This window comes from Dermochelys coriacea, chromosome 3 (assembly GCF_009764565.3).
Source record: "Dermochelys coriacea isolate rDerCor1 chromosome 3, rDerCor1.pri.v4, whole genome shotgun sequence".
NCBI classification, from domain to species: domain Eukaryota; kingdom Metazoa; phylum Chordata; order Testudines; family Dermochelyidae; genus Dermochelys; species Dermochelys coriacea.
This window is the reverse complement of record NC_050070.1, coordinates 66,012,398-66,026,967: the sequence shown is the minus strand read 5'-3', so window position 1 is coordinate 66,026,967 and position 14,570 is coordinate 66,012,398. Positions and strand designations below refer to the sequence as shown.

The 14,570-nt window shown below is 46.5% G+C and overlaps 1 protein-coding gene across 6 annotated transcripts in view; it reads right to left on the bottom strand.

Annotated features, from left to right (window-relative positions):
- Positions 1–14,256, bottom strand: part of MRAP2 (melanocortin 2 receptor accessory protein 2) — a 60,698-nt gene extending 46,442 nt beyond the window's left edge. Inside the window, exons 1-2 of one of the 6 annotated variants that reach the window (XM_043510619.1) lie at positions 13,810–13,896; positions 8,690–8,875 (exon numbers count right to left, since the gene is read on the bottom strand). The gene's annotated coding sequence lies outside the window, so the exon portion shown is untranslated. Of the gene's footprint in view, positions 1–8,689; positions 9,944–13,809; positions 13,994–14,053 lie in introns of those variants that run through there. The other 5 variants (XM_038394870.2, XM_038394877.2, XM_038394874.2 and 2 more) reach the window with 5 other exon arrangements.
- Between the last annotated feature and the right edge of the window lie 314 nt (positions 14,257–14,570).

Sequence of the window (14,570 nt, the reverse complement as noted above, 5' to 3'; positions counted from 1 at the left end):
AAGGGCACACTGCTGACTCATATCCAGCTTCTCGTCCACTGTCACCCCTAGGTCCTTTTCCGCAGAACTGCTGCCGAGCCATTCGGTCCCTAGTCTGTAGCGGTGCATTGGATTCTTCCATCCTAAGTGCAGGACCCTGCACTTATCCTTATTGAACCTCATTAGATTTCTTTTGGCCCAATCCTCCAATTTGTCTAGGTCCTTCTGTATCCTATCCCTCCCCTCCAGCGTATCTACCACTCCTCCCAGTTTAGTATCATCCGCAAATTTGCTGAGAGTGCAATCCACACCATCCTCCAGATCATTTATGAAGATATTGAACAAAACGGGCCCCAGGACCGACCCCTGGGGCACTCCACTTGACACCGGCTGCCAACTAGACATGGAGCCATTGATCACTACCCGTTGAGCCCGACAATCTAGCCAGCTTTCTACCCACCTTATAGTGCATTCATCCAGCCCATACTTCCTTAACTTGCTGACAAGAATGCTGTGGGAGACCGTGTCAAAAGCTTTGCTAAAGTCAAGAAACAATACATCCACTGCTTTCCCTTCATCCACAGAACCAGTAATCTCATCATAAAAGGCGATTAGATTAGTCAGGCATGACCTTCCCTTGGTGAATCCATGCTGACTGTTCCTGATCACTTTCCTCTCCTCTAAGTGCTTCAGGATTGATTCTTTGAGGACCTGCTCCATGATTTTTCCAGGGACTGAGGTGAGGCTGACTGGCCTGTAGTTCCCAGGATCCTCCTTCTTCCCTTTTTTAAAGATGGGCACTACATTAGCCTTTTTCCAGTCATCCGGGACTTCCCCCGTTCGCCACGAGTTTTCAAAGATAATGGCCAAGGGCTCTGCAATCACAGCCGCCAATTCCTTCAGCACTCTCGGATGCAATTCGTCCGGCCCCATGGACTTGTGCACGTCCAGCTTTTCTAAATAGTCCCTAACCACCTCTATCTCTACAGAGGGCTGGCCATCTCTTCCCCATTTTGTGTTGCCCAGCACAGCAGTCTGGGAGCTGACCTTGTTAGTGAAAACAGAGGCAAAAAAAGCATTGAGTACATTAGCTTTTTCCACATCCTCTGTCACTAGCTTGCCTCCCTCATTCAGTAAGGGGCCCACACTTTCCTTGGCTTTCTTCTTGTTGCCAACATACCTGAAGAAACCCTTCTTGTTACTCTTGACATCTCTTGCTAGCTGCAGCTCCAGGTGCGATTTGGCCCTCCTGATATCTTTCCTACATGCCCGAGCAATATTTTTATACTCTTCCCTGGTCATATGTCCAACCTTCCACTTCTTGTAAGCTTCTTTTTTATGTTTAAGATCCGCTAGGATTTCACCATTAAGCCAAGCTGGTCGCCTGCCATATTTACTATTCTTTCGACTCATCGGGATGGTTTGTCCCTGTAACCTCAACAGGGATTCCTTGAAATACAGCCAGCTCTCCTGGACTCCCTTCCCTTTCATGTTAGTCCCCCAGGGGATCCTGGCCATCTGTTCCCTGAGGGAGTCAAAGTCTGCTTTCCTGAAGTCCAGGGTCCGTATCCTGCTGCTTACCTTTCTTCCCTGCGTCAGGATCCTGAACTCAACCAACTCATGGTCACTGCCTCCCAGATTCCCATCCACTTTTGCTTCCCCCACTAATTCTACCCGGTTTGTGAGCAGCAGGTCAAGAAAAGCGCTCCCCCTAGTTGGCTCCCCTAGCACTTGCACCAGGAAATTGTCCCCTACGCTTTCCAAAAACTTCCTGGATTGTCTATGCACCGCTGTATTGCTCTCCCAGCAGATATCAGGAAAATTAAAGTCACCCATGAGAATCAGGGCATGCGATCTAGTAGCTTCCGTGAGTTGCCGGAAGAAAGCCTCATCCACCTCATCCCCCTGGTCCGGTGGTCTATAGCAGACTCCCACCATGACATCACTCTTGTTGCACACACTTCTAAACTTAATCCAGAGACACTCAGGTTTTTCCACAGTTTCGTACCGGAGCTCTGAGCAGTCATACTGCTCCCTTACATACAGTGCTACTCCCCCACCTTTTCTGCCCTGCCTGTGCTTCCTGAACAGTTTATAACCATCCATGACTGTACTCCAGTCATGTGAGTTATCCCACCAAGTCTCTGTTATTCCAATCACGTCATAATTCCTTGACATCACCAGGACCTCCAGTTCTCCCTGCTTGTTTCCAAGGCTTTGTGCATTTGTATATAAGCACTTGAGATAACCTGTTGATCGCCCCTCATTCCCAGTATGAGGCAGGAGCCCTCCCCTCTCAGACATTCCTGCCTGTGCTTCCTCCCGGTATCCCGCTTTCCCACTTACCTCAGGGCTTTGGTCTCCTTCCCCCGGTGAACCTAGTTTAAAGCCCTCCTCACTAGGTTAGCCAGCCTGCTGGCAAAGATGTTCTTCCCTCTCTTCGTAAGATGGAGCCCGTCTCTGCCCAGCACTCCTCCTTCATGGAACACCATCCCATGGTCAAAGAATCCAAAGCCTTCTCTCCGACACCACCTGCGTAGCCATTCGTTGACCTCCACGATTCGACGGTCCCTACCCAGGCCTTTTCCTTCCACGGGGAGGATGGACGAGAACACCACTTGCGCCTCCAACTCCTTTATCCTTCTTCCCAGAGCCACGTAGTCCGCAGTGATCCGCTCAAGGTCATTCTTGGCAGTATCATTGGTGCCCACGTGGAGAAGCAGGAAGGGGTAGCGATCCGAGGGCTTGATGAGTCTCGGCAGTCTCTCCGTCACATCACGAATCTTAGCCCCTGGCAAGCAGCAGACTTCTCGGTTTTCCCGGTCAGGGCGGCAGATAGATGACTCAGTCCCCCGGAGGAGAGAGTCCCCGACCACCACCACCCGCCTTCTCCTCTTGGGAGTGGTGGTCGTGGAACCCCCAACCTCAGGACATCGCATCTCATGCCTCCCAACCAGCGGGGTCTCCTTCTGCTTTCTCCCCCCAGACATATCATCTGGTCCACTCTCCGCAATGGTACCTGTGGAGAGAACATGAAAGCGGTTAGTTACCTGTGTCTGTGTTACTGGAACCCGGACATTCCGCTTACCTCTTCTGGAGGTCACATGTTGCCAAGCTTCTTCACTGGCCTCTTGGCTCCTCTGTGCAACCTGCTCTATATCTTTAGAGCTTTGTGCCCCTAGAAGGCTATCCTGAGTTTGGTCCAGAAAATCCTCAGTCTCTCGTATACAACGCAGGGTCGTTACCTGTTGCTCCAGACCTTCAATCTTCTCTTCCAATATGGAGACCAGCTTGCACTTTGTACAGACAAAGTCGCTTCTGTCCTGTGGAAGTAAGACAAACATGGCACATCCAGTGCAGGTCACAACAGCTGAACCCCCCCCTTCCATATCACCTACCTACTATGAGCTTCCTCAGAGACGTTGGCAAGATGTAAGCCTCACTGGGCTCCCTCCAGGCGAACTCCCAGGCAAACTCCTGCTGTGAGCTGCTCTGCTGTCCCCGCTGCTCCGCTGGTTCGCTGCCGCTCAGCTGGTTCGCGAGGCTCTGGCTATTTTCAAACAGCCAGGCTTCCCTGACGCAAACACACAGACACCCTAATGCCCGCCCCCTGCAGGCTAGCAGCCAATCAGACACTCACTCAGGCTCTCTCCCTGCCCTCCCAGCAAACACACGCTCGGATACTTCCTCAGCAAGCAAACACACACACTCGGATACTTACCAGTCCCAGGCAAACTCCTGCTGTGAGTTGCTCTGCTGTCCCCGCTGCTCCGCTGGTTCGCTGCCGCTCAGCTGGTTCGCGAGGCTCTGGCTATTTTCAAACAGCCAGGCTTCCCTGACGCAAACACACAGACACCCTAATGCCCGCCCCCTGCAGGCTAGCAGCCAATCAGACACTCACTCAGGCTCTCTCCCTGCCCTCCCAGCAAACACACGCTCGGATACTTCCTCAGCAAGCAAACACACACACTCGGATACTTACCAGTCCCAGGCAAACTCCTGCTGTGTTCTTTGCATTTAAGCAACAAAAGCTGGTATTTAACTGTTATTCCTTTATTCAAAGCATTAATCACCACATAACCAGAGTTTGCTGCAGTTTCTTAATCTGTCCCTGCAGTCCAGAATCCCACCGCCCATGATGGAGAATGAGCACTGGTCTCTGTAGCCGAATCCTTGCACAACACCTGCTCCACACAAAAATGTTATTCAATCCAAACAAAGTATCCTTGGAAAAAATGGAAATCCAGCCTGAGTAAAGCCAATGAATATGGCTAAAAGGAATCTGAAGAGTAAATAGCTAAAAACCAAGAAAATCTTAAAGTCAAACAAGAAAAAAAAAATTCTGATCACTTGTTCATAGGCAAATAAGAAATCACATCTGGTTGCCCAAGAAGAAACATGGTTGTTCCAGTTATGGAACCAAGGTCTTATTCTTTCAATTAAAGAACATTGCAATAATGTTGCTTTAATTGTGAAAATTCTCAAGCATTTCTCTTCAGTCTGCTTGTTCCGTTTTGGACCATGGTACCAGGATTCTAATTGGTATTTTGTTTTAGCATGTCCAACTCTCACATCATAGATTTACTTTTCTCCTTTCAGAGACTATAAATTAAAATGTCATTGCCACCTTCACCACTCTGAGTTAGAATTTAGACTTGTCAGAGAAATAGTCCAAATGACAATTTAGGGCTGGCATAACTTATAATGAAATATTAAACAGAATTTATGTTGGTAAGATGTCAAAGTAGTTCTTTGGCTGTAGGACAAACGTTACTGTGTATAAGTAGCATCTTTTACACTGGTGAAACCTCAGTTATTTCACTAATTTTCTTGCTTGATGCAAGGACATAACATCTTACCACAGGCTAGTTTATTTTCAGAATTCTGAAAGCACCCTAGGAGTGAGAGTATGGACATGACTAGGTGGTTAGCTATTACTAAGAAACAACTTAGGCCTCTAACAGAGCCTGATGCCACATGGGCTCCAGGGCTGTTTTCCCCAGACGGAAGACTGAGGTAGCTTCTCCTGAAGTGGGCCCTAGCTCCTATTCTGGGGAACCATATGGCATGTGGCTGTAACAGTGATCTCTCCAGACCAATGATCCCCAGACTTTTGAGGGTCATGCCTCATCTTACCTAGTGTTGCCAACTTTCCAATTTCCCAAAACAGGACGCTAGTGCTGTGGTCAACATTTTCTGCACCAAATACTTACCAGCACATACACTATCAAACAGGCACAACACAGACTCGCCAGCAGCAATGGAGATACTAGCAAGATACAATTACAAATAGGATGGATGAGGGGGGCCAAAAGGAGAAAGAAAACTGGCTTTGACTTGCCATTGTTAGCATACACTTCACAGCAAACAAATCTTTGTTTGTTGCAGCACTTGCTTTCCAAGGCAGAGCCCGTGCACCTCGATGGGACTGCAGCCATACATTCTCCACAATGTCCTGCCCTAACGTGCCACTTGGATAGATTGGTTTCAAATTGAAAGTGTAGGGGCTTCGTTTAGCAATCCCCCAACCCCACAAATCAAAACAACTTCGAGCTGCTGAGACCAGGTAGCGGGGTTTCCCAGCACGAGGAGCTGGTGGCTTCACCCTTTACCCAAACTCCATCCCCAACCAAAGGCTCAACTCACCAGAAAGAGGGAGGCTGAAGAGGACCATGTCTCTCCTGCTCCGTCCAGCAGCAGCAGCTCAGAGGCAGAGAGCTCGCAGGGAGTGATGAGGGCTGAAAGTCGTGGGGGAGGTAGCTTCCTGCAGCCGGGGGAGGTTCCCAAAGGTGGGTCTGACCCAGCCCCGGGAGCAGGCCATGCAGGGGAAGAGGAAGTATCCCTTCCTCAGCCTAGCTGGGACTAGCAGCTGGGGGGCCTCCAGCTCTGCCCCTCCCCGGCTCTGGGGCCAATGCTCGGGGTTAAAAGGGGCCTTAGGTTGGCTGTGGGGAGGGTAAGGGGTGACAACAGAACTGCAGTAACCGGACTTCTGGTATCCGGTCAATACTTCTGATTGGAGACTGTACAATCGCCTTAAAAACTGACTTTCCAGTCAAAAACCGGACACCAGACATCCTGAACACGACTGCCCACAATGGCCTCAGGCCGAAGCTTGCTCACCTTGATGAGGATTGGGCCACAATGACTGCAGTCAGTGCATATGGATCACCTAAATGTCTACAAAACTATGAAGGTAAAGGGTCAGAAGAACATAAGAATCGCCATAATGGTCAGACCAAAGGTCCATCTACCCCAATATCCTGCCTTCTAACAAAGTGGACGCATGTGCGCTGCCCTAGTCCACCAATATCTGAAAGGAACACTCCTATTTCCCTTTGGGAGGTCACCTAGGAGAAAAGGAGGTAAAGGACTGGTCATCGGCTATACCGGCCTGATCCTGTCCGAGAGACTCCCACTGGTGATAAGTTCTATGACCAAGCTTCTCCATTACCTTGTTCCAGTAACACTCAGAACCCCACTCCATGAAGTCAAAGGTCACAAAAGCACGAAGCAGAAGAAACACAAACCTTTATCTTAAGTGTCTCTGTAAGATGCTACGCTCACTCACCGGCTTGGGGAATAAACAGCCACACCCAAGTCAGTCATTAGCTCCCTTGCCTCAGGGCTCCTTTTATTATTGAAACACAAAAAGAAAATGTAAACAACATCATAATGTAACTGCCCCACTCCCCAGTATAGGTTGTGGGTCCCCTGGCCACTAGCAGTCTAGTGGTTAGAGTTTTCCCTCAGCACAGGGACTTCTCCAGGGTCTCCTTGCCCATGCTGTCCTACACAGCATGGTCTGCAACTTGGGCTTTTAGTCACAAGCAAGTATTCTCATGGCATTAGAATGGTCCTAGGCTCTACCTAATGGAGCTGGGGACCACTTCTGTATCATCTAGTGGCAGTTATCAGACCCAGTCACCTAACATTGTCCAGCTGGGTCTGATGATTCCCAGTACCTGCCTGCTAGGCTCTTCCTTGGAACAGAACTGGTTGCTCCCTAGCCCTCCCCACCCTGGGACTTAAAGGGGCACCTTAAAGGCACCACCCTGTTACAATCTCATTTTTCCTGTTTTCTACCTTTAGTTCATGGGAAAATGTTTCTGTTGGTGTATTAGGGTGTCAGTGTATGGATTGAGTGTACCTTGGGAATGGCGCCAGGAATGCTTCCCCAACCCTAAATCCTAATCCTGCTTTTGAACCATTCCAAGTACTTCCTCAATTAAGGAAGAGTATAATCTGAAGTTTTAAACATCCTTTAGTAACTACCTATGTTCTGAAATCAGTTGGTAAACTGATGCTTTGTTGGTGGGGGAGTAAGAAGAGGACACTATTAGTCACCATAACCACAGTGAGATTTAAGAAGAAACCATGCAGGAGCACTGAAGTTGTGAATTTAAGAAACCACTTTGGTATCTACCTCCTTCGGACTAGCTAATGATTCTCTCACTTCAGGTTCTCTCTCTTGGTTGGAGTCTAAAACCAGAACAGATAGTTATGTCCTTCACCAGCTAAATAAGTGATTCTCAAACTTTTGTACTGACCCCTTTCACATAGCAAGCCTGTGTGTGAGACTCTCCGCCCCTTATACATTAAAAACACTTTTTGACATATTTAACACTATTATAAATGCTGGAGGCAAAGCAGGGTTTGGGGTGGAGGCTGACAGCTCACAACCCCCCAAGTAATAAACTTGTGAGGGGTCCTGACCCCCAGTTTGAAAACTCCTAAACTAAATTGATTTCACTGCCATGAGCGATATCTTTTATTTGGGGGGCGGGAGAAGAGAGGTGGTTAGACTAAGTAAGACCTCCTTCAGTCTCCTGTTGCAGGTTCAATAGAAAGTAATTCTTTGTTGTATCAATCTCATTTGATTACCCACTGTATTAATTTAACCAAATGATGACTTAAGCCAAATATCATTGCTACTCATTGACTGGACTTCAATTTGACCTTGATTTGATAGTTGTATTGTTTTAAATCCTATGTCTACTAGTTTTCGTCTTAGAGATATGAAAATTTAATTTTCATATCCGCTTGTTCTTTTAATAAAACTCATAGAAGTATAGAGAGCCAAGTTGTTGGGTTTTTTTCACATTAGCAACTTGAATCAGAAACTGCAAGAATGAAGGTAACTTAGCTGAGGTGTTTGACAGCCACTTGCTCTTTCACTAAATTAAGTCCTTTGTTTCTTGCACTATGTAAATATTTATTCCAATTTCAAGTGACGAGTCTAATCTCTAAATAATGTTATACACACTGTCCATCTGGTTTAAAATCTAGATCTGAACATACAGATTAACACTGGTTTAGTTCTCCCCTAGTGCTTCCTGCTGAGTGCTCATTGTAACAGTGTCCATAAATAAGTATGGTTCCTGGTGCCCCTTGAAGCTGGAAGAGAATAAGCTGATGAGTCTGGAAAATAGTCACACTTGGGCCATTCACTCATATCTGCATCAGTCCTTGATCACATGTGGGAAAAACACATTCTAGGATCCCCGCTGCAGATAAACTGTGAAGTCACAATCTGGCTACATGGTATCTGAATGCCTGAACATTTCAGTACAAGAAGTTAGCTAGATATAACACTCTCTCAAAATTCAATAAAAAAATTATAGACAACAGTAAAGCTAATTTAGCTTTTCTTGAAAAGTGTTATGAACTGTAATAACTACAAACATTTAGAGGTTCTAGCATTATTACGTACCATATGATGGAGACTTTTTTTTTAAAAAAGATCCAATCTGTGAGGATTTCAGACTGCCATTGCAATGGAATTCAGTTTTTTAAAAAGCAATTCAATTTGTGATGTTTCCAGAGTAAAGCTGCCAAGCAATTTAACAAGTTCTCTTTTTTCCCCCCTATTTTCAGGGGAAAATTTTTCCTTCCAGCTCTGTTGGAGAAGATAAGAGAATTTATTATGCAGTCTCTGATGAAAAATTCAGTTTAGGGTGAGCTCTTGGTGAAACCTGACAGTGATATATGAAAATGAGTGCCAGTGAGAGTCAATTTCTTATTCTAAATCTCTACTATTTCTCTGTACAACACACTACTATGCAAAGGTAGCTCATAAATGGCTTTAGCCTACAGCCCTTACTCATATGAGTTAGACTGTAGGATTGGATCCAAACATACTACGCTTACTTCTCATTTACTTGGTCTCTATCATAGGCTGAGAAGAAAACAAAAAAAATTTGCTAATACCACCACTTGCAGGACAGAAATCAACTGCATTTAAATAGCAGGCCAAACTGTAGAATATCTGCCATACTTTATCTACAAAACATCTTCCATTGCAAAACCTGTAGTGAAGAACAATACTTGATAAAGGGCAGAGTAGTCAACCTTCTTGATGTTATCACAAGCCTCACAATTTTTGGTGGTCTTTTTTGAGACAGATTAGTGATCTCCTGTTGTCTTCAGTTTCTTTGCGAATATCTACCCTTACTCAAAATGGCCTCAATAGCCCATTACTTTAAGCAGGAATGAAGCCAGATTGCTTTCAATCAAGATGGCTGCCATTTTTTCCAGTAGCTTTTCATGTGATGCTGCCTCTAGTAAAGATGGCTGCCACCCCAGGCTCTATTGTTAGAGAACTGGATAGGAAACTGAAGGGACAAGGGAATGCAAAAGTGCAGAAAGAAGGCTAAGGGCTGGTCTACACAGGGAAATTGACCTGCATAGTTATAGCAGACTAGTGTATTTAATCCCCTCTATCTATATTGGTCAATTTCCCCACATAGACAAGCCCTAAGAGGGTCATGTTGCAGAATGTGGACTGGGCAGAGAAGGAGACTAACACAGACAGCGGAATGGGTGATGGCCATAAGGAAGATCAAGGGATCTTGGGAGTAGGGAATGGAGAGAGAGGATGTATGAGAAGGAGGTTCTTGAGGTAAAGGGAGCAAAAATATGGGAGGCAGGAGTTGGACTGGAAGAACATGGAAGGAGAACATGAGCGGGCAGGGAGTAAAATGGGAAATGGAAGAGATGGGGGGAGGGGAAAAATGATAGCTCCTCCTCTCCAGCATTTGGAGACAATAAATGGAACCTCTTTCTGAGCAGGAATGGAGGAACACACACAAATTAGAGTTGGGCTCAAGTGCTCAAAAATCAGACAGACCACCAAAATATTGTGCTGTTTATTATTGGTTTAGAAATAATCATATTTAGAGCTTGCCTACACCACAGAACATGCACACTGCAGGGGTGTGGTCTCCCAGTAGAGAACTTTTAAATAGCAGGCCAAACTATTCGCTCCAGCAGGGTCTACATAGGCCAATTACCAACTGTTGACCAGTTCTTTTCCCCACTACCCAAAATGCACCGGTTCACAGACAGACTCTTGAGCTGAGAAGTGTGTCATTTATTTGCTGCTTCAGTGAGTGGTCAGTCCACCAAAAAAAGGGCACGGAATAGGGTTAAATGCAAATGCATTCAGGTGTTCACCTTAAATACACTGTTACAAAGCTATTCATTATACTTTCCTGCCTAACACTAAGATTAGTTTGCTAAACTCGGCTGTTTAACTGATTGTTTACCAAGTTGTTTACCTGATCAGGTTGCGATCAACCTTTTTACCTGGCTGTTCTCTTTCCTTGACAAATAAGCATGTAGTACTGGGATTTTATGTTTGTATTTTGTATAATTTAAAATAAAATAAAAAATAATAATGTAGCATGTATTAAATCTTTTAGTGTATAATTTGACCATATTCTGCCAGCCACCCTTTCTGAAAGCAGAAAGGAATGGCCTAACGGGCCATTGGTAAAGACATATCAACCAGAATCTGTATCTGAGCTAATTTCAAGGCAGTAAGAGACCTTTTAGGGTCACCACTTTGTTGTAGGTTTAGTATTTTAAAATAAGTAAAAAAAAAAAAAAAAAAAGTGCAATAATTGTTTTCTCTTGCATTGCAATTTGATATTCCTGTTCAAAACTCTCTATAAATCAATTCTGTGTTGTGTATAAATAAAAAAATGTGTGTATTAAAAAAATAAGTGAAAAGCCATCACCGGACCAAATTTTCTAAGAAGGAACCGAGAACGGACATAAGAGCACCAGCAAATTGCAACACGCCCTACTGAGATGTCAAAGGAGGGCAAATTAACAACTCTAAAAATAAAACATGCACTTATCAATAAAAACAAAATAGCTGTAATCAAAATTAGCATGGGGTAACTCCCTAAAAAACAAAATAAAAATAAAATTAAAAAAACAAGCACTCGTCAAACAACTATTAATTACAGCCTAAGAGTACAAAATTCAATGGTCCCAATAAAAAAAAAAAAATCACAATATAAACAGGGTGCCTTGCCATAAAACTTTGGGTTTGTCCTGCCAAAACTTCCCCAAAGCACCGTGTCACTACCAACAAAACCCGGCTCCTACCTACCCGTGATCACTAGAATGATCCGGACCCTATACTGGTAACTATAACACCAACTGGTGAGACAACGTGTGTGTGTGTATGTATATAATTAAATGCATATGCTAATTTTTGGATTTTCAATAAATGCAGTGTATTGTCTTTTCCTCTAAAAAAAGTCCCATGTGCTTCTTATAAGCATAAGAAGTAGGCATCTTTTCACATGTCCCAACACCTCAAACATACATTCTACATATCACATCCTAGTACACCAACACATTGGTGAACTCTACAAGTCAGTTTGCATTGCTGTGTCATGTAGACAAGCTTCCCTTCTCACCCCCACCCAAAAACAATTTCATGATCTGGGGAGAGTTTGATTGATTTTTTTTTTTAATACTTAGATTTAGCAACAGAGAAAGGAATAGCTTACTTTTAACTTAAAGACCCGCACAAAGGGTAAAAAGAAAAGGAGTACTTGTGGCACCTTAGAGACTAACAAATATTAGTCTCTAAGGTGCCACAAGTACTCCTTTTATTTTTGCGGATACAGACTAACATGGCTGCTACTCTGAAACAAAGGGTAAAGTTTCCAGGAGTCCCCCATGCTGTTTCCAAAGGCAACATAGGCACTGTGAAAGCTGATAACCTTCAATGACATTTAGGTTCCTAGTATTTAAGGCACTTTTGAAAATGGGACGTAGATGCTTTTGAAAGTTTTAACCTAAATCACAGTATATTTCTGAACAGAATAACGAACTATCCTCTAATACCCAGTTACACAAACTCTGATACTTGCAGTACATTTATGACACACAACTATTTTAAAAAAAGGAGTACTTGTGGCACCTTAGAGACTAACAAATTTATTTGAGCATAAGCTGTCTCCCAAGATCTGAGAGAGCGATGGCTCGTCCTTCAGGATAGGTTGTAGATCCTTGATGATGCGTTGGAGAGGTTTTAGTTGGGGGCTGAAGGTGATGGCTAGTGGCGTTCTGTTGTTTTCTTTGTTGGGCCTGTCCTGTAGTAGGTGACTTCTGGGTACTCTTCTGGCTCTGTCAATCTGTTTCTTCACTTCAGCAGGTGGGTATTGTAGTTGTAGGAATGCATGATAGAGATCTTGTAGGTGTTTGTCTCTGTCTGAGGGGTTGGAGCAAATGCGGTTATATCGAAGTGCTTGGCTGTAGACAATGGATCGAGTGGTATGATCTGGATGAAAGACCAGTCCTTGCTTACAGACAGCCCCCCAATCTGAAGCAAATACTCACCAGCAACCACACACCACACAACAGAACCACTAACCCAGGAACCTATCCTTGCAACAAAGCCCGTTGCCAACTCTGTCCACACATCTATTCAGGGGATACCATCATAGGGCCTAATCACATCAGCCACACTATCAGAGGCTCGTTCACCTGCGCATCTACCAATGTGATATATGCCATCATGTGCCAGCAATGCCCCTCTGCCATGTACATTGGCCAAACTGGACAGTCTCTACGTAAAAGAATGAATGGACACAAATCAGACGTCAAGAATTATAACATTCAAAAACCAGTTGGAGAACACTTCAATCTCTCTGGTCACTCGATCACAGACCTAAGAGTGGCTATCCTTCAACAAAAAAGCTTCAAAAACAGACTCCAACGAGAGACTGCTGAATTGGAATTAATTTGCAAACTGGATACAACTAACTTAGGCTTGAATAGAGACTGGGAATGGATGAGTCATTACACAAAGTAAAACTATTTCCCCATGGTATTTCTCCCTCCCACCCCACCCCCCACTGTTCCTCTGATATTCTTGTTAACTGCTGGAATTAGCCTACCTGCTTGTCACCATGAAAGGTTTTCCTCCTTCCCCCCCCTGCTGTTGGTGATGGCTTATCTTAAGTGATCACTCTCCTTACAGTGTGTATGATAAACCCATTGTTTCATGTTCTCTGTGTGTGTATATATAAATCTCTCCTCTGTTTTTTCCACCAAATGCATCCGATGAAGTGAGCTGTAGCTCACGAAAGCTTATGCTCTAATAAATTTGTTAGTCTCTAAGGTGCCACAAGTACTCCTTTTCCTCTTATATTAATAAACAGCCCACTGAAGAGAACCAAGGGGAAAACCCCAAACCCTCACACAATAGCAAAGGTGGCAAAAGCAGAAATATAGATCTGAATTTCTGCCATGTAACATGCTATGCAATAACACGCCCCCCCAACACACATACACACACACCCCCCCGGCATACAAGAGGGCTGCAATGGCCATTTAACAGGCAAGAATATCCCCCATTTAGTCCCACTGAGCCGCTCAGCATTGGCAAGTTTCAGCCTTTGCGGGCTGCTACGAGGGTAATTCCCCCCCCCCCACCGCCGCACAGGGGGAGGGGGGGGTAAATAATAACGTTCCCGGGCCAGCCGCGCAGACTGGAAGACGGCAGCGAGACCAGACTTCCCACGTTACCTTGCCGCGCCTCGTTCCCCGCGCGGACCCGGGCTCTGCCGCCTCCCCTGGCCCGCTGGCAGCCGCGCCTGCCTTTGCCTCGCCCCCCCCCGCGGACGCACGGCAGCGGCCCCGGGGAAGCGGGCCGCGCGCAGGAGGGGGCGCCAGCCGCACCCGCGCCGAGCGCACGGCCCGAGCCCCGGCGCGCGCCCCAGGCCCGCTCTCGCCCCCGGGGCGCGGCCCGGTTCGCGCCTGTTCACTGTACCGGGCTGGGTCTCCCGCCGGCCAGTGCTCCTCCGGCGGGCGGCGGCACGCTCAGCCCCGGGGGGCGGGAACCCGCGCGGCGAGGCGCGCGCCGCCTGGGCGATCACCGGGGGGAGGGGGCGGCAACGCTGCTCAGCGCGGCTGGGGGAGCCGGGAGCGGGCGCGTCTCTCCTCCGCGGGGGCTTCCCGCGGCCGCTGCCAAGCCCGGCTGCGGGGAGCGGGAAGCCGCGGGCGCTGCGCTGGGGCCCGTCAAGCGCGCTCCGGTGGCACGTGACCATGCCCGCGCGCCCAGCGGCCCCGGGCTGGGCAGGCAGGGAAAGCCCCGGTGGGTGCAGCCCCCGCCCGAGACTGAAGTGAGCTGTAGCTCGCCAAAGCTTATGCTCAAATAAATGTGCTAGTCTCTAAGGTGCCACAAGTCCCTCCTTTTCTCTTTGCGGATACAGACCAACACGGCTGCTGCTCTGAAACCCTTCCAAAACCTTGCAACTTGGGGCCCTCTCTCAGCGGCGCCCTGGCTG